General features: G+C 31.9%; 1 long non-coding RNA gene across 2 annotated transcripts in view; it reads left to right on the plus strand.

Moving 5' to 3' along the window:
• The first annotated feature begins 1,776 nt into the window (after positions 1 to 1,776).
• Positions 1,777 to 21,453, plus strand: part of LOC121120930 (uncharacterized) — a 28,350-nt gene continuing 8,673 nt past the window's right edge. The window contains exons 1-2 of one of the 2 annotated variants that reach the window (XR_011781015.1): positions 1,777 to 1,862; positions 3,840 to 4,938. This is a non-coding gene — a long non-coding RNA (uncharacterized lncRNA). The remainder of the gene's footprint in view (positions 1,863 to 3,839; positions 4,939 to 21,453) is intronic. The other variant, XR_005865270.2, reaches the window with a different exon arrangement.

The raw sequence follows: 21,453 nt of genomic DNA on the forward strand, positions 1-21,453 counted from the left end.
AGGAATGCTGGTCCTAATCCCTGATATTATTTTATACATTATTTCATTCTAAAATGAATTTTTTATAATAAAATATTGAGTGGGGACCCATAACTTGCAAACACATTTTATTACAAGGTTTCATTACGTCACTAAACGACAATTAAAAAAAAAAAAGAAGTTGTTTTAACCCCATGTCTTTAAGTGTAAAGATCTCGGAGCAACGACAAAAAAGGCACGACGTCTTCGATCTCTTCCACTACAGTTCCATGCTGGCAAAAATAACCAAAACTTTAGCAGCAGCAATATGGCAGAATTTTGGTTTACCTCCATTTGGTCTTCCTCTAGCCCTGATTTCAACCCCTAGACATTGTAGTGTAGAGAATCCGGAAGAAGAAAGTCTACAGCACCTCTAATCCAAATTTGAATTCGCTCGGAGTAGCCATTATGACAGCGTGGTACACGGCATTCATTTTCAAAAGCTGCCAATCTGTTTCTCTTCCGTGTCGAAAATGTTATTGCATGTGAAGAAAGCCATATTGAACAAAAAGTATAGGTAAATATAGTATTTGAACATATTAAAAATTGGTTTTGAGTTATATATTTTCTAGATTCCATAAAAAATACGTTTTTCATAATTTATTCATGCTACTGGAAATTTTAGACAATTTAAAAAAATATATATTCAAAAACATATCTCCCAAAAATATATTTATATATATTACAGGTCCTGACAATACTCAATATACATACTTCATGTTAGAAGTATTTTTTTCTTGAAGAAGATGCAAACTCAAAAAACATGACTAAATTATTATCCTTATGGACATTTCCCATCAAAATTTCTGAAATATATATGCACATAGCACAACTCTTTAAAACTTTTTAAAAGTTTCATTCATAAGATATCTATAGAACATATCTTTGTATAAATGCAAGTAACTCTACATTGGTACAATAATAAATCTATCAAATACATCTGACATTCAAAACGACCAGCTGTTAGTTCCAACTGGTCCTTTCTACTACATTATATTTCATTTAATATATATATATACATAAAATGTTAAGTCAATTTTCAAACAAACAAACATTTTTCAACACACACAAATATTCACTTGGTGTACACAAAATGTACGCAATATATAATGTACACAGTGGAAAATTATGAAGTTTAGCGACACTGAAAAATTACATCTGTTGTGAATTAGCACAAAAAACAATCTTGAACGCAAAAAAAGATGAGGAGAAATGTTTAATTTTTGATTCTACACCATAATTGCTTAGTAAAAAAAAATATATATTATTTTTCCAATAGGTGATTTTAGTAATGAGTATCTCATATTGTATAAGTTCAATGTCTAAACATTAGATGGTATTAGGAATATATGATTTTGTACTAAAAAAACATGGTTATGAAATACAGTATGATGTCAAAGACAAACAGTGATATTTGAATTAAATCCAATTAATAAGTACTAAATATATCGATTAAATGTAAAGATTTTCACAATTATTTTTGTTTTGAATCGATAAGGGACAACGAAAGTAAGATAATTGATTTTGATCTTTGCAAGGATAACAGTTAATTTATTGTTAACACAATGTAAATAAGAATCAATTACAATGTAATAGAAGGTATACTAAACAAAAATATATTATTTTTCCAATAGATGGCTTTAGTATTGTGTATCTTGCGTTGGATAAGTGCCCTCAGTTTACGCTGTAGCATTAGCAAGATAAGATTTCGTACAAAATAAAATATTGAAAATTTTGTGATTTTTTGACTCAGTATTGTTTGAGAATGCGTCAAGTATGGACACCAGCAAAGAGAAAATACGGTATATTTTACATATTTTCTTCAAAGAAGGATAAAAAGCAAGGTAAACAGTTAAAAATTTAAATAGTTTATGGTCCTGATATTATGACTGCAAATCACGCAGAATTTCAGTTGTGTTAGTTGATATAAATTAACTATAACTATTTAGAGAGAAAATATTCTAGCTAACTTTCTTTTTTGTTAACGGGCAACAATTCATACATATAAGCTGTATCTACTTACCCATGTTGACAACTTTTGTTGTATAAATCAAATCTTAGAAAAGTATAGATTCATTAATTATTGTTCGAAAGTGCAGTTATATGACATTTTTTAACAATATTTAATTAATAATATATTGTCCTTACAATTCATAATTGTGTTTGGATCGTAGAATTGTTCAATTAGTACCAAAGAAAGTTTTAGAAAAAACCTAATTGGGAAAATATAATGAAGCCTTATTACTTTCTAAACTATACATAGTGAAGGAGGAGTTTTTTTCAATATTACAATCAGTCATTGCTTTTTTAACGGATATTTAATATTTATTAATTTAGCAACAGATTTCACGGTAGATTTTACATTGGAAGTAGACGCAGATTTAAAAGAGTCACACTCTCTTGTAAATTAGATAGCTTTTTCCTTATATAAGTCAGTCTTAGGACATTTTTTACCAGTATAGCTACCAACACTTCCTTTTAAAATAAAGGATAAATACTTTTTCCACCTGGTACCTAAGAAGATGTATAACACAACATACACTTAGTCCTTTCATTGCGAATTTAAACTGTTGCAAAATCCCAGAACCCCGCTACAAAGCATCAAAGCCGTTAAAAATAAGTATCTAACCGCTCTTGAGAAATGGTTTAAGTACAGAGTACTTTTGGGTACTCTTTAAAAAGAAGGCCAAACAGATTGTGTTTCCCTGCGGTTTAACAGGAGAAACAACTGACCACATCCTGCCGGAATGCTGCAGATTCACAGAAATATACAGTGACGTAAAACACAGCATTGAAGAGGGATTTGGCCTCAAAGTTGCAAAAAAAAAAAAGATTTTTTATCAATAGCAAACGACGGAAAAATCGACGCACTAATTACAAACGGGTAGTATATATAAATATTACGAGACGATAACTTTGCTGGCATTTTATTCATATTCATATTTCGTATTTTAGGGCTTTAAATGGGATTGATTATTTGTTAATTATTATTCTATTGTAATGGAGTTATAGATGGTTTTTGGTGATTGAAAGATGAATCTGATTTGTAATACATGATTACCAATGTTGATTAGAATGAACATATAGTCTTTGTTGGCTAAATTATTGTATAAATGTAATCTGTATTAGAGAATTGCTGAATAAAACTGAATGCTCTAAGGGGCAACAAAAATAAAGTAAATATATATACATATATATCTAAATGCAATATTAATTAAATGCAAAGGGTGATCATTTTACTCGTCAATCCATTTGAGAAAAATAAATTACGTAATTATTAGTGTTGAAAATATTCAAACAGCATTCTTAGATAAGGCGTCTGACAGGCAATTATTAAATTATAGGCTTCTCAGTGTCTGTTATTTTGCAGACGTCTATATTATATTGGATGATACCCCTAATTATAAACAATGCAGCTAATTTTTTGAAAGGTGGTATTAGTTATCATTTCAAAGGTACTATGTTTAGTACCTTTGTGCCTCTCCTTATTTATTTGGTCCAGTTCTGTCTTAGGAGGGTTCTATCAGTCCTTGGGATAAGTTGTGAGGACTTAAAATCCTTGGGAGTGGTCCTTAACTGTCAGTCCTCAGAATTTTTCCGACAAATGTTAATAGTATATTAAAGCAAGTATATGAGATATTTATTAAGAACATTGTACATATTTTGCAAGAAATATTATGTTTTCATTGTAATACAAAATAAAAAGAACATACGTATTATATTTTAATAATTTATATAACTTATTTTATTATATAATAGAATAATTAAATAAGAAAAAAACCCTCAATGACGTCACAAGATATAAATTTTAGTTTTTTAAGGACTTAAAAGTGGGACTGTACTGAATAGGGCTAAATTGGGCTTGATCGCGGTCGTCGGCCCTAAATAGGAACTAACACAACAAATATCTCTCATCTCTCTCCTGCCTTCCCATTGTTCTCTACAAAATGCCCATTGCTACCATCGTGTATAAAGGTTAATCATATTCTGACAATTATTTTGATCAATGGAGAATAAATAAACTAAAATAAATACCGGGTCGTGCGAAATGGATGTACCAATAATCAACGTGAGCAAACTTCTGCTCCTCCTGAGTCTCAATTAAGTCAGACGTGACAGATTACTTAAAGACATTTATTAAGCAAACAATGACACATATTATTTATAAATTTGACCTCCATTGCATTCAATAACACCCTTCAAGTGGCCACGGAAGGTGGAGCACACTCTGACAACGTAGTCCCATCTCATAAGCTTCGACTCCTTCTCCAAGGAGGACTTCAGGTCAGTCACATTACTATGGGGTGATCTGCAGGCCTTGGATCGACTTGCCACCAGATAGAGTAATCAACAGGATTCAGACCGGGGCTTTGGGGAAGCCAGAAGTTCTTGGGCCAAAACTCAATGTTCTCTTCCATCCAGAGTTGCACAACATTGGCTGTGTGGGCGGGTGCCCTATCCTGCTGGGAGATGTAGGATGCTATGCCTGACTTCTTGGTGATCTTGAGTATCTTGGTCTTCAAGATCTCCTAGTAGTCGGTCATGGCGTCCTTCAGCAGGATGAGGCACACGCCTACCCGTCTTGGACACGTGACGGAGGTCTTCAGAAGTATCTTCAAGGCAAACAACACGATTGTTCTGCTTGTTGTTGGCAGTGTCCACAGTGAATGTTTTTTTCTTCCGAGGAGAAGATCACACAGCTGCCATGATACTTCAGGTTGTTTAGGAGGCGTTCGACCGCTCCAAACGGACATCTTGTTGCTGTCGAGTCATTAATGGTCTTTCCACGTACTATTGGACTTTCCTCCGGCCACCTTGATCGCCTTGGACACGGTGGAGGGTTCCACTAATTTCTTTTTGGCATATTTGGCCATGACCATGGCGAGCTTGACCTCAAATGCCTTCGTGACTACTTATCGGGTAAGTTTGGCGGCTTCCACTACTTGGGCCAATTTTAAGGCTTTTCCCCTCTTTTATGAGCTATCTGACCCTGTAGACAGTGTGCCTCTCGATCCAAACAATATTGACAATTTCAGGTGTGCTGTTGCAGGCGCAAATCATAGCAGCAATCTGATTTCTTTTTGCTTCCATTTTACTTTACAGAAATGATAGAGGCGATTGTAATAGCTCATTCGAAGGCTTAAAAAGTCAGCTGTCGTGTGTCAGCTAATAAATTTAGCTGCATTTAAGACATTTATAAATTATTATGTTTAAAATAATATGTGTAAGATTATATATTTGGGAAAATTACAAAATACTTTGTATCATTATTAAACATAAGTCGAACACCCTTTTAAATACATACTTACAATATTTTGTGATTTAGTTGGCTCCAAGGTACATACCTATAACCATTAATGCAGATACTTTTTTCATGGTGATTTTTACTCTTAAATTTATAAAACCAAGAATAAACTTAGACTACAATTATTTCCACATAAATCTAATCTAATAATTAGTGATGGGACAATTTAAAAAAATCCCGATGTCGATTCCGGTGAAATTCAAGTAAAAATTCCTGATGCCGATTACAATTCATTAATATAATTTAAATAACAGTTAAAACACATTTTTGCTATTTAGGTGTTCACAAGATTATATTTAGGATGGCTTGGTTTTTGAAATTAAGAAATAATGTTATTTTCTTATTTTGAATGAATAAAATGCAAAATAAAAATAATTTGCAGTATCAAATTCTAAACTTTTGTCATTACGGTACAGTTCAAAATAGATACCTATATTATTGAAGTATATAAGCTAAGACAGACAATTAATGGGTTACACAAAATTTAAAGAAGAGATGTCCCCACCTCCTTGCGAATTCTGTATATGATGTCATGCTAAATATCACTTAGCAACTTACTATTTTTTTCCATTGTCAATATCAAGTGCAACCTTAGATAGTCAATAAAATCTTGCATGGAAGCAAATTATATTAAGGCAATGTACGCATGAGTGTAAAAAACATACAACAAACTTTATCAATGTTCTTACGTCATATATTGATAGCGTCTACTTTTTTTTTTACATAGATACTGATAAGTATGATAAAAAATTTCATTAGTTCATGGTAAAACTTTATAGATTCCCGTGAGTTTATTTGCATTCATGACTTATTAAAAAAATCACCCACATGTCCTTCAAAATTTGATCAATAAAGGATGAAAATAGCGTTGTGTCAATTTCAGTTGAGTCGAGGGGAGACGAGTTGATAAAAATAGAAAAGATCAATCAGCAATGCATGTACAGTCCATTGTTCATTGAATCATTCGAAAACAATTTCAAGTCCAATCAATATTTCGATTCTGGAGAACCGCTTTCCTCTCGTCCCTTCCGTATAATTTTATATTTATTATTATTCCAAAAGCAAATTTGTGGTGAAGGAAGTTTGGTCGATTAAATTCAAAGTGCTTGAATTTGTTTGGTGTATGATCTTCAACAAATTCTATTCAGACTTTTGTTGAACTGCTTCAATATTAAAGCTAAAAAACTCATATTTTTGTTTTGATTTGAGATTTTGTAGAAATATATTGGGGGGGGATTTCAAATCCAGAGCAAGTTCAAGCTTCAACATCTTGGCAACTGAGATCTATGTTTATAAACGTGGGTTCATCAGATTCATCCTACAAAATTGTATAAGAAAAAATACAAAATCCTAGAGATGTTCTCCGAATACGAATGGCGTACGACCATTATTGTGTGCCTCCGTGCCGGTTGCACACCCAATGAGATTATTGAGTTTACAAAGAGTTTACATGTAAGAAAAAAAGATTTATGAATCGCTGAATTACTCATCAGAAATAAATTTTAACGCCTTAAAGGATTGAAACAAAATAAATTAATTTTTGTAGGCCTAATTCTTGAAAGACACCTGTTTATATTTAGACAGGGGTTATCAATCATTGTCAATCTGGTGCAAGAGAAGAGTCGAGAGGAAATTGAAGGCCCATGAACCTTGGAATAGATATATCCTCTGAGAAGGCTAAATCTTTAAAACAATCCATAAATCCCTTTTTCATCTCCGTTTAAGTTCTCATAATCATGGGTTCACGTCGAAAAAAGAGTATATGAAGTTTATGCACTCATTTCCACTTCGTAGTTACAACCTAATCAAATTTGTCAACTTGACATGTTAAAGACTCATTTTTTTCGAAATCAACTGGTTATCTTTTTTAGTACTCTAATCTCATTCTAAACGTATTAAAATTAACCTTCTATTATATTACATAGTTCTTTCTTATCAGATATCGCGTCTCCTGCAAAAAAAATGAAAAAAAAAATGAAATTGAAAACGAGATATATCGTGGTAAATCCGTTGAAGGGTTAATTTATTTATATCATCCATACCTTTTCTGGGTTTAAAATCCCCACTATACATATTCCATTTTTTTCTTTCTACTAATATCAAATGTTTGCTGTTCTGATATATAATACTAACAGGCTCAGCTCCTAATACTAATTGTTTTATAAATCATTTCAATCCAAATATGTGTAGATAGAAAAATGTAAAAAAAAAATATTGTGTAGATTTATTGTCTCCAATGAAATAATTGTTTTTGCAAATTTAATTACACAAATGGTAAACTTATATCCATACATAAATTTCCCAATTTCATAATTTTTTTTCATAAATAATTGTTTTTATTCTATAACAGATTTTGTTGGAAATTATTTATAATTATCCCTTTACTTTTTAGTAATGTGAAGGTAAAAATGTCTTTAAACGTCAAATGTCTTAAAATTTGTATTATTCATTTTTAATAAAGTGTAGTAAGTATAATATAAACTATAAAAGAATTTCAATATACTTATCAAGGTCACAACTTTATTAAAAAACAGACACACACATAAAAGTCAATAAAGTTCATATAATAAATTAATAAACCTTGACACAATTAGGACACGAATCATAATTTGTCTTTTGGTCCCCTTTTTTTATCGCTTGTCGTAGGGATTTAGTCATATTTGCTTGCTTTCATATTTATTGACTTTTAAAATAGGAATACCCTATCCCACTCATTATTTATTAAGTAGCACAAAGAACGTGTGTACCACACATATGTATAATATTCAAGCAATTGATGTGGGCATTGAATATATATAACACCGGTAGTTGCATAAATACGCGGACTATTTGTGGCAAATAATTAAATGTGTAATAAAATTTGTATGACGTATTTTTTTTGAGAATTATATAATAGAGAATTTATTCTGGTATAAAATTTAATATGATTACTGAATATAACCGCCATCAGCTGCTATGACACCCTCCAAGCGCTCGCGAAAGGCCTTGCACACATTGATGATGTAATGGTCTTCCATGGCTGCCCATTGCTCATTGACGCTGGCCTTCAATGAGTCTAAATTCGGGTGGCGGGTAGCACAGGTCTTCTTCTCAATTTGCCACCACAAACTGTAGTCAAGGGGATTCAAATCAGGTGATTGAGGTGGCCAAATGTTTTTGTTCCAAAATTGCATCTTAGCAGCAAGCCAATCCTGAGTCATTCCAGAGGTATGGGGAGGTGCCCCATCCTGCTGGAAGATAAAGGGACCCATTAGAGATCTAGAGGGCCTATGGAAGGACTTTGTCCTTCAAAATCTCCAAGTAGGCCTCTCATTTAAGTCTGATTATGAGTGGCAACCATATGACGTTTGGCCTCGTCATTCATCGTAAACGACTTTGTTTGATGCGAGTAAGAACAACAAAAACAAAGGCAAAAGACTTTACTTGTGCTGGAATTTTTATTTCCGGTCACGGAACCTTGGGATAAAAGTGTTTAAAAATTAGTCCGCGTATTTATGCAACTACCGGTATATATATACCAGTGAACAAGGTATACTGATATTTGAAGAAAGAGAACTAGCCTTGAGGTGAACCCTTCTTCAAGCTTGAACACACCTACTAATGGTAATACGTTAGGATTTTTTTAGTGAATGGTTCTTTAAGTAGTGACTCATTTTTACATCAATTCATTTTGCCTACTCATGTTTATAATATATATTATATAACTATTTATGGGTATGTATATTTTCTTATATTAATAGTTAATGCCCATGACGTAGTTAAAATCTAAACTATGTTTATTAATATGACGTCTATTATAGCGTTGGGTTTGTAGTCCCGCCCAGTCTTGCTCCAATCCAGTTCAGTTCTACATATCAGTCCCAAAAGCTGATGAAGTTTGGTCCTAGATGACATTACTCAACTTTATTTCGTCTTTAAAAAAAAAAAATCGTTTCTAGTACTGACAGTCTTGGGACTGATTCTATGACTGGAATAGACCAAATAAATAAGGACTGACACGATATTAGTCTCATATACGGTTTTAGTATGAGTGAAAACTAGGATAAAGATAAATGAGGTCGGTCTCTTTCTTTCATAATTCAAACTTAGACTTAAACAAAAAAAAAAACAATCCATTTTAATTAAAATAAAACTATTTAGTATACATTAGGTCGTCTAAAAAGTTTGTAGGCTGACATATGCAGGGTGCAACCTCTATTTCACAGACAAGACGATTAAAAAAAAAGGATTTTCTTATAACTAATCATCTGATTTTAATAAAAACTAATACCAAATGAAAGCTGAATGCAAAAAAAAAAAGTATTTATTTCCCAAATTTATCCCTTTTGGCATTAATAACAGCATCGACTCGACCTCAAAAGCAGGAGCAGATCTGGATGACAGTCTTTTTGGCAATTCCAGAATTCCTCCCAGATCCCAGGCATAAGCTCGGATTTTGTGTTGCATGAGGATCTGTTGGTGTGTCACTTAACTGCATCCTTCACAATGGAGTCCATCTGGCTGAGGTTCAATGAGTTTGGAGGCCAGCCACTCGGTCGGACAAAGTCAAAAATAGGAGAGTCTTTTTGCCAAACGAATCATCTGCCACACACTTCCTGCCCAGCCTTTTCGAGCATTTGAGATTCCTGACAATAGCCCTCATCGATTTGGATGGCTCATCATCAATAATTTTTTACAAATTTGCTTGGAAATTTAAGTCCCTCTGCCAGTCTAATTTCATCTTGTGGATAGTACACATTGCTGTTGATTCATAATTACCTCCAGACTCTTCCAGTTTTTTTCTGACTCTCCAGACAAAGGATCTGTCCAGGTTTAAGAAGTTGTCAATCTTAACATTGTCTCGTCGTCGCATATCGCAACAAGGACACTCTGTCTTGCCATTTTTTAAACTGTCCCCAATTACATTTGGGTAGCCGCCAAAACAACAAAGAGCAACTTCCTGTGCATGAACTCATAGTTTGTTGTTAAATAACGGCTGCACGCTGTAGATGAAGGCACTATAATTAAATCATATGATTTTTAGTAATTATCAAACTTTAAACGATATGTGTATAAGTTTGTCAACTTTCGGACAGTCAGTTCGTGAAATATAGCATGGTGAGTGTAGCAAATTTTGGTATTGGTAGAAAAATGGACTAACAAGAATTTCGTGTGTTAATGAAGTATTGCTATTTGATTTTTAAAAAATCATATGAAACTAGAGCTTGGCTTGATAAACATTATTTGGACTCTGCACCAGGAAAGCAACCGTTGAAAAATGATTTACTAAATTTAAATGAGTTTCTGAAATACTCAAGATACTTAAACGAGGGTTTTTGGTTGCTAAATAAATAATTTTAAACCGATATTTTAGTTATCAAATGTCCAACAATTTTATCGGACATTTTTGAGTACCCTCCTTGTATCAACTAGATTAATGGGGTTCTTAAATTTCCTTGTATACATTTTTTATAGATACTTATAAGTTTTTCATTAAGAAAACTCAGTCAAATATATATTATGTTTAAAAAAAATCATATTCTCGAATTATATAATTTTAATTACTTTTCTTTTCTTTGTACATGTTTTGCTATTTAAAAAAAAAAAAGAATATTTAAATCAATTTGACGAAAAACATTTATGGCATGTATAAGATTATTCAACTCTCAAGGTCATTTTCTATAACAGCCCTTTGGAAAAAAGGGAGAAGATTCGGCACGTCGTTCCTTTTATTGTATCATGCAAACTTTCTTTCGAAAAACAAAACAAAAAACAAACAAACAGAAAAGGGGCGATAATAAAAGCTTATAAAGGTCGGTTTATATTTAGTGTTTAGGAAATATAAAAATTATAACTCCTACTAGAAGTAATACATTTGAGATAAAAACATTACAATTCTAATAAAAAAACGTAAAAGTGCTAAGGAAAAACTAACAAAATACAATAATCCCAAATGTAAATTATATATTTTTAAATATTACATACAAAAATTAGTTAACTAAAAATCACTTGAGGTTAGCCTCATTTCCCTGGCTAGAGCATAGATGTATAGAATTCCCATGAATACCCAATCTATAATAAAATATATACTTTAAAATGTCTATATTTAGTTTTGGAAGGTAAATGGTGTTGCGAACAGAGAGTCTCGTTTCGTAAAAGAGGCAGGGTTTATTTAGTATCTAGGGTGGGAGAAATAGGTTTATCTTTTTGTTTAAAATTCGATGGATGGTGAAACTTTCATACACTTTATAAAATGCCATTTTGTACTCCGAATGTTGTGGTTGATTTTGGGTACCACCGATACACCAATACGATATAGTTTCTTCAAGTACCAACGGTGGGTTGCATCCCGTTTTGGGATCCTGCAGTACCCAAAAACACCCCCAACATTCGGGGTACCATCGAGGGATGGTAGGATGCTCTAAGTAGTTTATTCTAGTATCAATGGTGGGTTGCATACCGTTTTAGAACCTGACGGTCCCCGAAAACACCCCTACAATTCGGTGTACAATTGGGGAATGATGGGGGTCTCTTAGTAGTTTCTTCAAGTATTGACAGGGTTGCATTCCATTTTGGGACCCAGCGGTACCCCAAATAGCCCCAACATTCAGAGTATAAAATGACAATTCATAAAGTCCATGCCCCGTTTCTACATCAATTGATACCAAATATTTTTATACGAATTGTCCTTATACGAATATATTTCATACGAAGTTACCTATTACCCGTAATAACGCCCTGATTTTCACCTGAATAGAAAGTCTATGATACAGAGTAAAAAGACAAAGTCATTTGATTTTGCTTTGATAGTTTCATTATCTCCCTATAAAGGATAAAACGACACTAACCCACCTAGCACCTTTTTCCAGCATAAAAATAACTAACTCTAATTCAACCAATTAACATTCAAAACACTGATTATCAGTAGACGCAAAAACATTGACACCCGATAACACTGTATATTTCTGTATAACTTAGGGTGACTTCCCATAAGAGGGCATACAGCTGAATCAGCGTCGATTTTAGGTTTTTTTTTCTATGGTTTGAAATCAATAAAGTTTTTTTATTTTTGGTTTGCTTCCATATTTAAGATTTTTTTTTGTCAGCGAGATGTTATCAGTGTTAGAATGTCATTGAATATGATTATCAAATTTTTAAATAAGTTCTGAGAAATGAAAAATGATAATACATTTGACAATAAAATATTCATTGAGTACAGATAAAACATTAAACAACACTTGCGACCTATTTTGAGATCACGGGGCTGAGTTGCTTCCATTTTAAATATTGGTATTATAAAGATTGTATTATAAGATTGGTGATAAAGTACAAATGCGTGATAAATGCCATGTTTAGTGTAGGATCATGACATTTGAGAGCCCTGACTTTGGATCAGAACAAATCCGGATAAGAGCAAACATTTCGTTGAAATTGTGATATCAACTGTTTATACCTACATATATCAAAATAGGATTAAAATTTATAAAATTCACACTGATAAGGACAATGGTAAATTGAGTGTAGGCATTTGTTTTGTTCAACATCAATGATGCAATATCTGTAGGATAATAATATTTTTTCTACTTACATACTCGCGTTTACACTGAATACAAATTGTATTATAATTGAAGGCGCGACATTGCTCATAGTTGATATTTTTAATCAAATAAAAAACATACTTCCAATTAATTTTGCCTAAACATCATCAAATTGCTTAGAAAAATGATTAAGCACCCGTATTGAATACAATTTGATGTCAAAGAAAAACAGTGATATTTGAACTAAATCAAATTGATAAGTATTGAATATCTCTATTAGATGTAAAGTTTATGACAATTATTTTTGTTGTGGATCGATTGGGGACGAGCCAAATCAGGTAATTGAACTTAATCTTTGCAAATGTAGCAGTTAATTGATTGTCAACACAATGCAAATAAGAATCTATAACGAAGTAATAACAAGTGGAAAAACAAAAATACATTATTTCTCCAATAGATGGCTTTAGTATTGTCTATCTCGCCCTGGATAATTGCAATCAGTTTATGCTATATGGTATTAGAAAGATTGGATTTTGTACTAAAAAAATATTTGAAATTTTTGTGGTTTTTTGACTAAGTATTGTTTGAGAGTGCGTCAAAGATGGACTCCCACAAAGAGGAAATACGGCATATTTACAGCTTTTTTTTTGATAAAGGGTTAAACGCTAGCCAAACGGCTGTAAATGTGAATAGTGCTTTGGGTTCAGAAACTGTAACAGCCAATTACGTGCAAGTTTGATTTCCTCTATTCCGTTTCAACAATTTTGTTATTATTTTTAATAAATATTTTGGAAGGATTTACAATAAGCATACAATGATATATTTTTGAGAGGTTGCTTAAAGATTTAAGTCCTTTTATTTGTTGGCGCCATTTTAATATCTATTATTTCATTATTTTCCCTAATTCTCCTTTAGTGAACATCCCTTTTATACCGCTGGTAGTGAACTAGGTTTAAAATAAACCCCAAAAATAGAAAGTATTTAATTTTATGATAAACGATTGAAGGATTATAATAATTACGTTATTTTTTATTTCTTACAGCTACTTTTTACTTGTAAATAGACTGCTCAAAAGACCTTGAGAAAAAAAAAATCCTTTTGTTAAAATATGTTTAACAACATGAGTTTGGGGTTTTAACAAGATATAAATTGTTATTCGTAAAGTAAAAATATAAAAGTTTCATTTTTGACAAAAATATATGTTAAATATTTATACTTTATACAAATTTTGGGAATCAAATTAGTACTAATCAATTTTGATGAGGCTGTTTGTCTGATATAAAATAATGGATACAATATCATTACATAAAAAAAATGAATAAATCAGAAGGAAAAAAACTTTTAAGTAGAAAAGTTCATTAAATTCACTCAGATTCGATTAACAACTGCTAAATACACTAATAAATCCTAAACAAGGCATTATCTAGATAAAAGAAAAATAGGATGTAATCGTATTGAATGCTTTGAGAGCTTCCTGAAAAAGTATTGGAGATCAAGTGTAGATTTAAAGGACATAATAATATCCCAGTTCACTAACAAAGGGTTAATGTTTAATGAAAAAATATTTTTATTTGGTTGTTTAGGGACCTCAAAACGGTTGACAAACAAACAAACATTCGCTATAAATCTCATCTTATGAGATTTGATATAAAAAAAACCAACTAACAATAAATATTTAAACATAAACATTTTGGGATAACATTTGAATATAGTGACTATAAATTTTTCTTCAGTTTTTCAATTTAAAAAATAAGTCCGTATAACTTAATAATAAATATAAATATTTATTCAGTTTAAAATTTAGAGTAAATACATAATTAAATTATAACTCAAAATTTGAGCCCTCAGCTGCTAAGTATTTTTTTACAAGAGGGCAAAAACTCCAACAAGCTGGAAAAATGTATTGCAGGTGCATTTTGGCCCATTCCCAGATTATGGAGTCCTTGAGTGCATCGACACTTGAACAGAGAATGTGGTAAGCCTTCCTCTCGAGGATGCATCAAAAAATAAAAATCCAAAGGATTTCCATCTGGTGATGAGGAGGGCACATCTCCTTTGGACAACATTTTTCAAATTGTTCAGCACAGAACTTTGTGATATTTTTTGGAAATTTGATAAGGAGGACCATCTTATGGTAAACATTTGCTCCATTTGGATAATTGGTGTCAATCCAGGCTTGACAACTTTCCTGGAGAATATGGATTTAGACATTGGAGTAAATTTTAGCCCAATCGACATTAAAATAGTGGGTTGGCATGACTTTAGAATCTAATGAGATGACTCTCATAGCCATAACTGAGGCTGGAAATTTTGGTTCGGGTGACTCTTTGTTCTTTTTCCATTGACAAAGCAATCTGGTCTCTGGCGTTCTGGAGAGTCCTTTTGTCCTACCGACAATTTGCACGATTTTCTATACATCAGCGCAAAGTAAATAAATAACTCAATACCTTTCTGTTCTGGGTTTTTTATTAGTAGAGAAACTGCCATGTGTTACACTTTTTTTAAAAGCTTGAAATTAGGTTAAAAGAAAATAAATTATTTTAGAAAAAAAGGTAATTACTTAACCAAAATTTATTTTCGACCAACCTGGATAAAATGGGATTGATATTTCCGTTTTGAATACTCAAAAACCTAGTGATGTAAGTTTATTTTTTCGGGGGACTTCTTAAAAAAATTACATTATATAAACAACTACAATTTATATAAATTATTCGGTGAAGTAGAGAGACTTATAAAATATTCAGGCGTTTATTTAATTAGATTTTCCATTATGTCATAGAGTCTTTTATGTACATACTTTATCCCTAATATACATTCATAATATTTATTTATTGATTAAATAATAAATATTTGAATCGCCTGGATTTTGTAAACGTGGGGTTCAAAATACTCATAACATCTATCAAATATTTTTTTCACAAATTAATAAAACGTGTCGAAGAGAATCGTGAATAAAACTATAAAAATATTTCATTAACTTTTGAAATTATTTACCGAATTTTTTCTGTCATACAAATTAGTACAAAAATAGAAACAAACATTTCTTATGGAACACATTTCTTCATCAGACCAAGGAATATTGAGATGAGACAAAAAACAAACAAAAACAACCCTGTATCAACACTTCTTGACGTCGAAATGAGTTATGATGAGATCTCCCCCATCCTTCCCATGTCCAATTGTCTCATTACCAAGATTAAAAAACTGACGGACGATAAAAACAGCCTTGTGAGAAAGTTTGACTAAAAAATCAAGGTGTTGTATAGATAAGTTGACAAATTTCTGGACCTGGTCAATATGACCTTCGTCCTCATCAGACTATAACTCTTTTGATTAGGGTATCTGGCACGTCATTGAGAGGAAGCCCTGCAAAAGTGAAGTCCCCCTAGGCTACCTTGGAGAAGGAGCTGGTTGACATGTCGAATGAATGCGTAAAGAAGGGATGAAAGGGGTTCAGGCCTAGGATCGAGGTCATGCTAGAGGCCAAGGGTTGCCACTTTGAAATTTAATTTTCATATAAAGTCTTAACACTTTTATTTTTTGAGAATATTTATAAAGTTGAGCATGGGAAAGTTTGTTCAAGATTCGCCGGAACTCACGGTATATTTAATATGTACAAAGGTCCAACAGAAAGCATCCTTCTTGTTAGTTCTCAATTAAGATCAATTTTATGGATGTACCTATGAATATATAATATAGTTGATCTAAGAATATCTAGTCATATTAATGAAATATTGGAGGGGTGTACATAATACATCGAACGGGTGTACAGGATACACTTTATATGGTCATCCCTGACGTAAATCATACAAATATTTTTGATATAATAATGTAGTTGTATTAATGAAATATTGCAAGGCGTGTGCATGTCTAACAAGAGCAATGATACAATTTTTTTTATTGGTCCCTTATGTATATCATTGCTTGAACGACAAGGAAGGGAAGGCTCCCGAGGGTTAGTACATAAAGATATGCAAGCAAATCAAGAAATAAAAAAACTTAGTGCTCAATAACCTCACATCAGTGGAAGTCTATCCTCAATTCCTTAATTAGAACTCAGAGGGATTCCTCCTACAGACAACTCCACTTCGTTTCCTACTATGAAGAATATTTTATTGATTATAGTACTTTAGTCTTCTAGACAAACACATTTATCATCTCCACCACATTCATTTAATTGCAATTCTATTTATGATAATGAATTTGTGCTGTACACTCCGTACCGAATATAAATTCGGTAAACATCCTAGACTCTTCAAGCCTTACTCTCGAATTCCTTACTACTCCTGAGTCATTTATGGCATTGGACAAATTGAATGTCATTCAAATTTCAAAACTTAGTGAGTCTGGATTACTAAATTATTTATCACACTAATAAAATGTTACCATCGTCAAGACCTAGAATCTCTACATAAATAAATTTATTACAGATTTTAATAACTGTTTCCCATAATATTCAAGATATTCTGCTCTTTGAACATAAATTGTTTATTTCCTATTTATTTCACATGCCCCACTGTAATTATAGTGAATTGCTATGGATTTAGAATTTATTTTACAAAAAATTTAATATTTGAAATTTTTTTACAAAACTTGAATATTTATGATTTAATTTTTGAAATTATTTGTGGACAGCTGTGGATTTTTGAAATCTTTTTCCAACAAGTTTTGATTTTATTGTAAGCAGCTTTTTATTTTTTTTTCCAAAAAATTTAATATTTTAGAAATACATATTGATTTTTGAATTTTTTTCCAAAAATTTCTTTTTTGTGAATAATTATTAAATGAATTTAACATTTGAAATTAAAAAAGAAAAAATTTTATCTCGAAATTTTTTTTCAAAAAAATTAAATTTCTTGTGAATAACTATGAGCTTTTGAATTTTCGTCGGAAAAACTTAATTTTTGTCAAAAGATGTGAATTTTGCAATTTTTTCAAAATTTTGTAGTTTTTAGCCCCCCAAAAAAAAAAAAAAAATAAATATATATATATTCTTGCAGACAACCCAGGAGTTAAAAGTGTATGTCCCAGTAAGAATCGGAGCAGAATAGAGGATCGAAAACGTAGTTATTCATGTCTATGAGGAGTCATATTTTATACAACTCTAATTAAGATTCTTTTTTTTTTTACTCTTTGCAAAGGAAAGGTTGAGATGTGCAGTACAGATTGTGGCTAAATTTCTACCTTTTCACCTAATAAGATTTTGCAAAATGAAGCTAATATTATATGATTTATAGAGAGGAAGTATCATTGAAAAAATATATTGCTGTTTTCAACTAATGATTATTAGATGCTTACCACTTCATATATTTTACCTTTCCTTAAGCATGAACTTGATTTATTAGAGCAATACCCTGTTATAGTGATTTACAACTTTCCAAGTCTGTTCAATATCCAAATTACTGTTACATCAAAAACTGTTGCTCGTTTTTTATTTTACATACCGTTGTAAATAGAATTCAAAGTAGTTAACAATATTAAGAGTTTATGTAGAATCAAAGCAGTTTGAATGACCTGGAGAGACCAAATACAAATCAATACTGGAATGGGCACTCGGTTGAGTACAAACCTCCAACTATGGTAATTTTTCATTTTTTTGTTTTATGATGTATCTTTATTAAGTTTACATGAGGACAACAATTTGAACTTAAAATATAAAAAAGTTTTCGTCTATTATACAATTTTTTATTAACGTTTTGTTCTAATTTGACCTCTCAAATTTGAATGGCCTTCTACAGTAACCATTTATTGACTGGGTGAGAACTCAAAAATTAGAAAATTTTTAAAACTGTTTACACTTCTATATATTTTGATTTTTTGCCATTTTTATGGGAAACTTTTGAAGGGAAAGTTAACAATTCAACAATTTTCTACACTTTTTATTCAATTCTGAATGATGGCTTCAATACAGGGATGAATAGACGGACAACTGGCTTAGAGCGCTCCGAGGACAAGTTGTTCCACTTCTCCGTGATCACAGCCGTCGGGGCATCGACATTCGGGTGAAAATCCCTGTTAGATATGCCATCCAAGATACACCAAAAACGAAGAACAGGGGTTCACGTAGGGTGAGGACGAAGGCAAGAAATTTGCAGGCCAGAAAGCAGCCATGCTTTCCCTGCAGAAATGCTGCACCTTCTTGGAGGCCAGGGCACCGTCTTGGGTGAACACATAGTTGTACCTGATGAAAGTGTACTTCAACATGGCAAGACATGGTACTTGAGGACCTTATAGTAAACGTTCGAGTTGACTTTCTTGTTGGCCTTGAAGAAGTAGCGAGGCATCTATGAGTCGTCAGATGCTACAACACCGAAGACCATGCCCTGGGCTGGATGTTTGATCTTGAAGGTTCCCTCGACCTGAGCTCTTGATTGAGCCAGGAAGCGATCATTTCTTTTGTTCAGAACAGCGTCTACTGTGAAGATCTTCTTGTCGGAGATCGAATTTTGCGCAACGGAAATCACAAAACCTCTGCTGTTTGCTTGTTACTCGGACATTGTTGATCACAAACAAATAAAACAAACATTAAATTGTTGCTTTACGTCAGCTCTTTTGAATGGTGTCAAGTACAAACTTATTAGACTTTTAGAAGTGAGGCTAGACAGCTTCAATAAGGATTCTAATTTTTGAGTCCTCATACTGTAATAATAACAAGACGTGACTCAGTTAATATTAAAAAAATTGAAAACAACAATTGTGTTTTTATCAGTGAAAATAGTAAATAAATATTAATTATAAAGATGAAATTTGGACTCGAACTAAAGCAAAAAAAAATCTATAATGAAAATATACAACACGTTATGATAAAAGTTGAAGAACACTACGGTTTTTTCGAATTTAAAAATCAACTCACAATTTGAGTAAAGTTAAAAAATAATCGAATGAAGTCGAATCAACCCGATTAAATAATTGTTTGAGGGGGGGACAACTCTACTTTATTCTTATAATAAGTATGTTAAAAGAAGTTCATTATTTTTCCAATAGAAGAATTTAGTAATGTGTATCTTGCGTTATATAAGTACAATCGGCTTACGCTAGATGGTGTTCGATAGATAAGATTTCGTACTAATAAACTTAATGCACAGCTTTGTGATTGAGTTATTCAGTATACCAACAAAAGAAAATAAGTCATATTTTACAATTTTTCTTCGATAAAGACAAAAATAAAACTCAGACAACTTAAGTTGTGGATTGTGTTTATGGTTCTCATACATTAACAACTATCCCGGACAATTTTGGGTTCGTCGATTCCGTTCCATCTTTTGTCATATTTTTTACAATTCTAGTTTTATTGGGGGCTGTTAATTTGGCTGAGTTGTGTGAGTACGCCTGCCATAGCTATCTGGTTTCTATGTTTCATTCTATGAACTACATACTTGTTATTTACAATAAATACCCAAGAATACGGATATACATATCTTAGTTATTACTTAATCTCCAAGAAAGAGCTGAAATTGTAACTTCCTCCTTCTTATTTTATTATTAAGTCAAACATAATTATAATTCATTTGCACACTACTGTGAAATGATATTTCCATCATTGATAGAGACCCCCTCAGCGATTATTCTTATATATTATGCAATAAACAGTTTGGGTCAACAGTTCTTTTAAAAGGATCTACATATACGTTGTATTTCTTAAGAAGTACTCAATTCCTCCTAATGAAAATGATAAATCAAAAACCTCTTGTCTTTAATTTAATGATAATTCAAACTACATACATACATAGGCTTACAATGAGTATCAAAGTTTATTCACATCCATGTCAAGTATGCAGAGTTTATCAACCAGGTGTGTGGTAGTTTAAAATATCAACATTGATATCCTTCCATACTGTATGGGTACATAGAGAAGAAAGTAACGTACGAATCTGCATATTAATCCCATGCAGGGGTTGGTTTAGAGAGGAACATTGAGTACAAATGGGTATAGAGTTGTATAAAAGTATTAATTTAAACGCGTGTAGTATTTTCTGTAGTTGTAACTTGAAACTAGAAGAGTGTTGTTAATTTTTTGAAGCTGTTATCATTATTCGTTTTTTAAGCAAACTTTCCAGCGTCCGGATTGCCCTTCTTTGGCAAATGTTATTATTCTTAATGGGGTTTCAAAGGTTAGTTTGAAGGTTAAATAAAATTGACCGACTAATTAGTAGCGATATATTTTAATAAAATCAATATCCGTCGAGTTCAAAATCAGACCCGGTTTCCGGGGGGGCACTATAAAAATTAGGGACGCTGTATAAGGTAGACTTTAATCAAAAACATAAATATCCTAGGTAATAAAAAAAAGGACACTCGTTTATCTAAAACAAGGCCATGCATTTGAAATATTTTCTTTAGAAAATGAAAACCCAAACCTGGAATTCAATTCAAATTAAAAAAAAGAAAATGGTAAAATCGATACAAAATCGTAAATGTAATCTTTAAAGATACATTTCAGGTATATATTATTTTTTGTATTAGATAAACACCTGTAATTTAACTTCATATTTCCATAGGACCAGATATTTTAATACCCACGAGTAATTTGTAGCAATGACTCATAGAATTCTAGATACTTGTAATAATCGCATATAATTTTTAATCCTACACGAGGAGAATATTAAAAGTAAT

Source organism: Lepeophtheirus salmonis, chromosome 6, assembly GCF_016086655.4.
Source record: "Lepeophtheirus salmonis chromosome 6, UVic_Lsal_1.4, whole genome shotgun sequence".
Classification (NCBI taxonomy): Eukaryota; Metazoa; Arthropoda; class Copepoda; order Siphonostomatoida; family Caligidae; genus Lepeophtheirus; species Lepeophtheirus salmonis.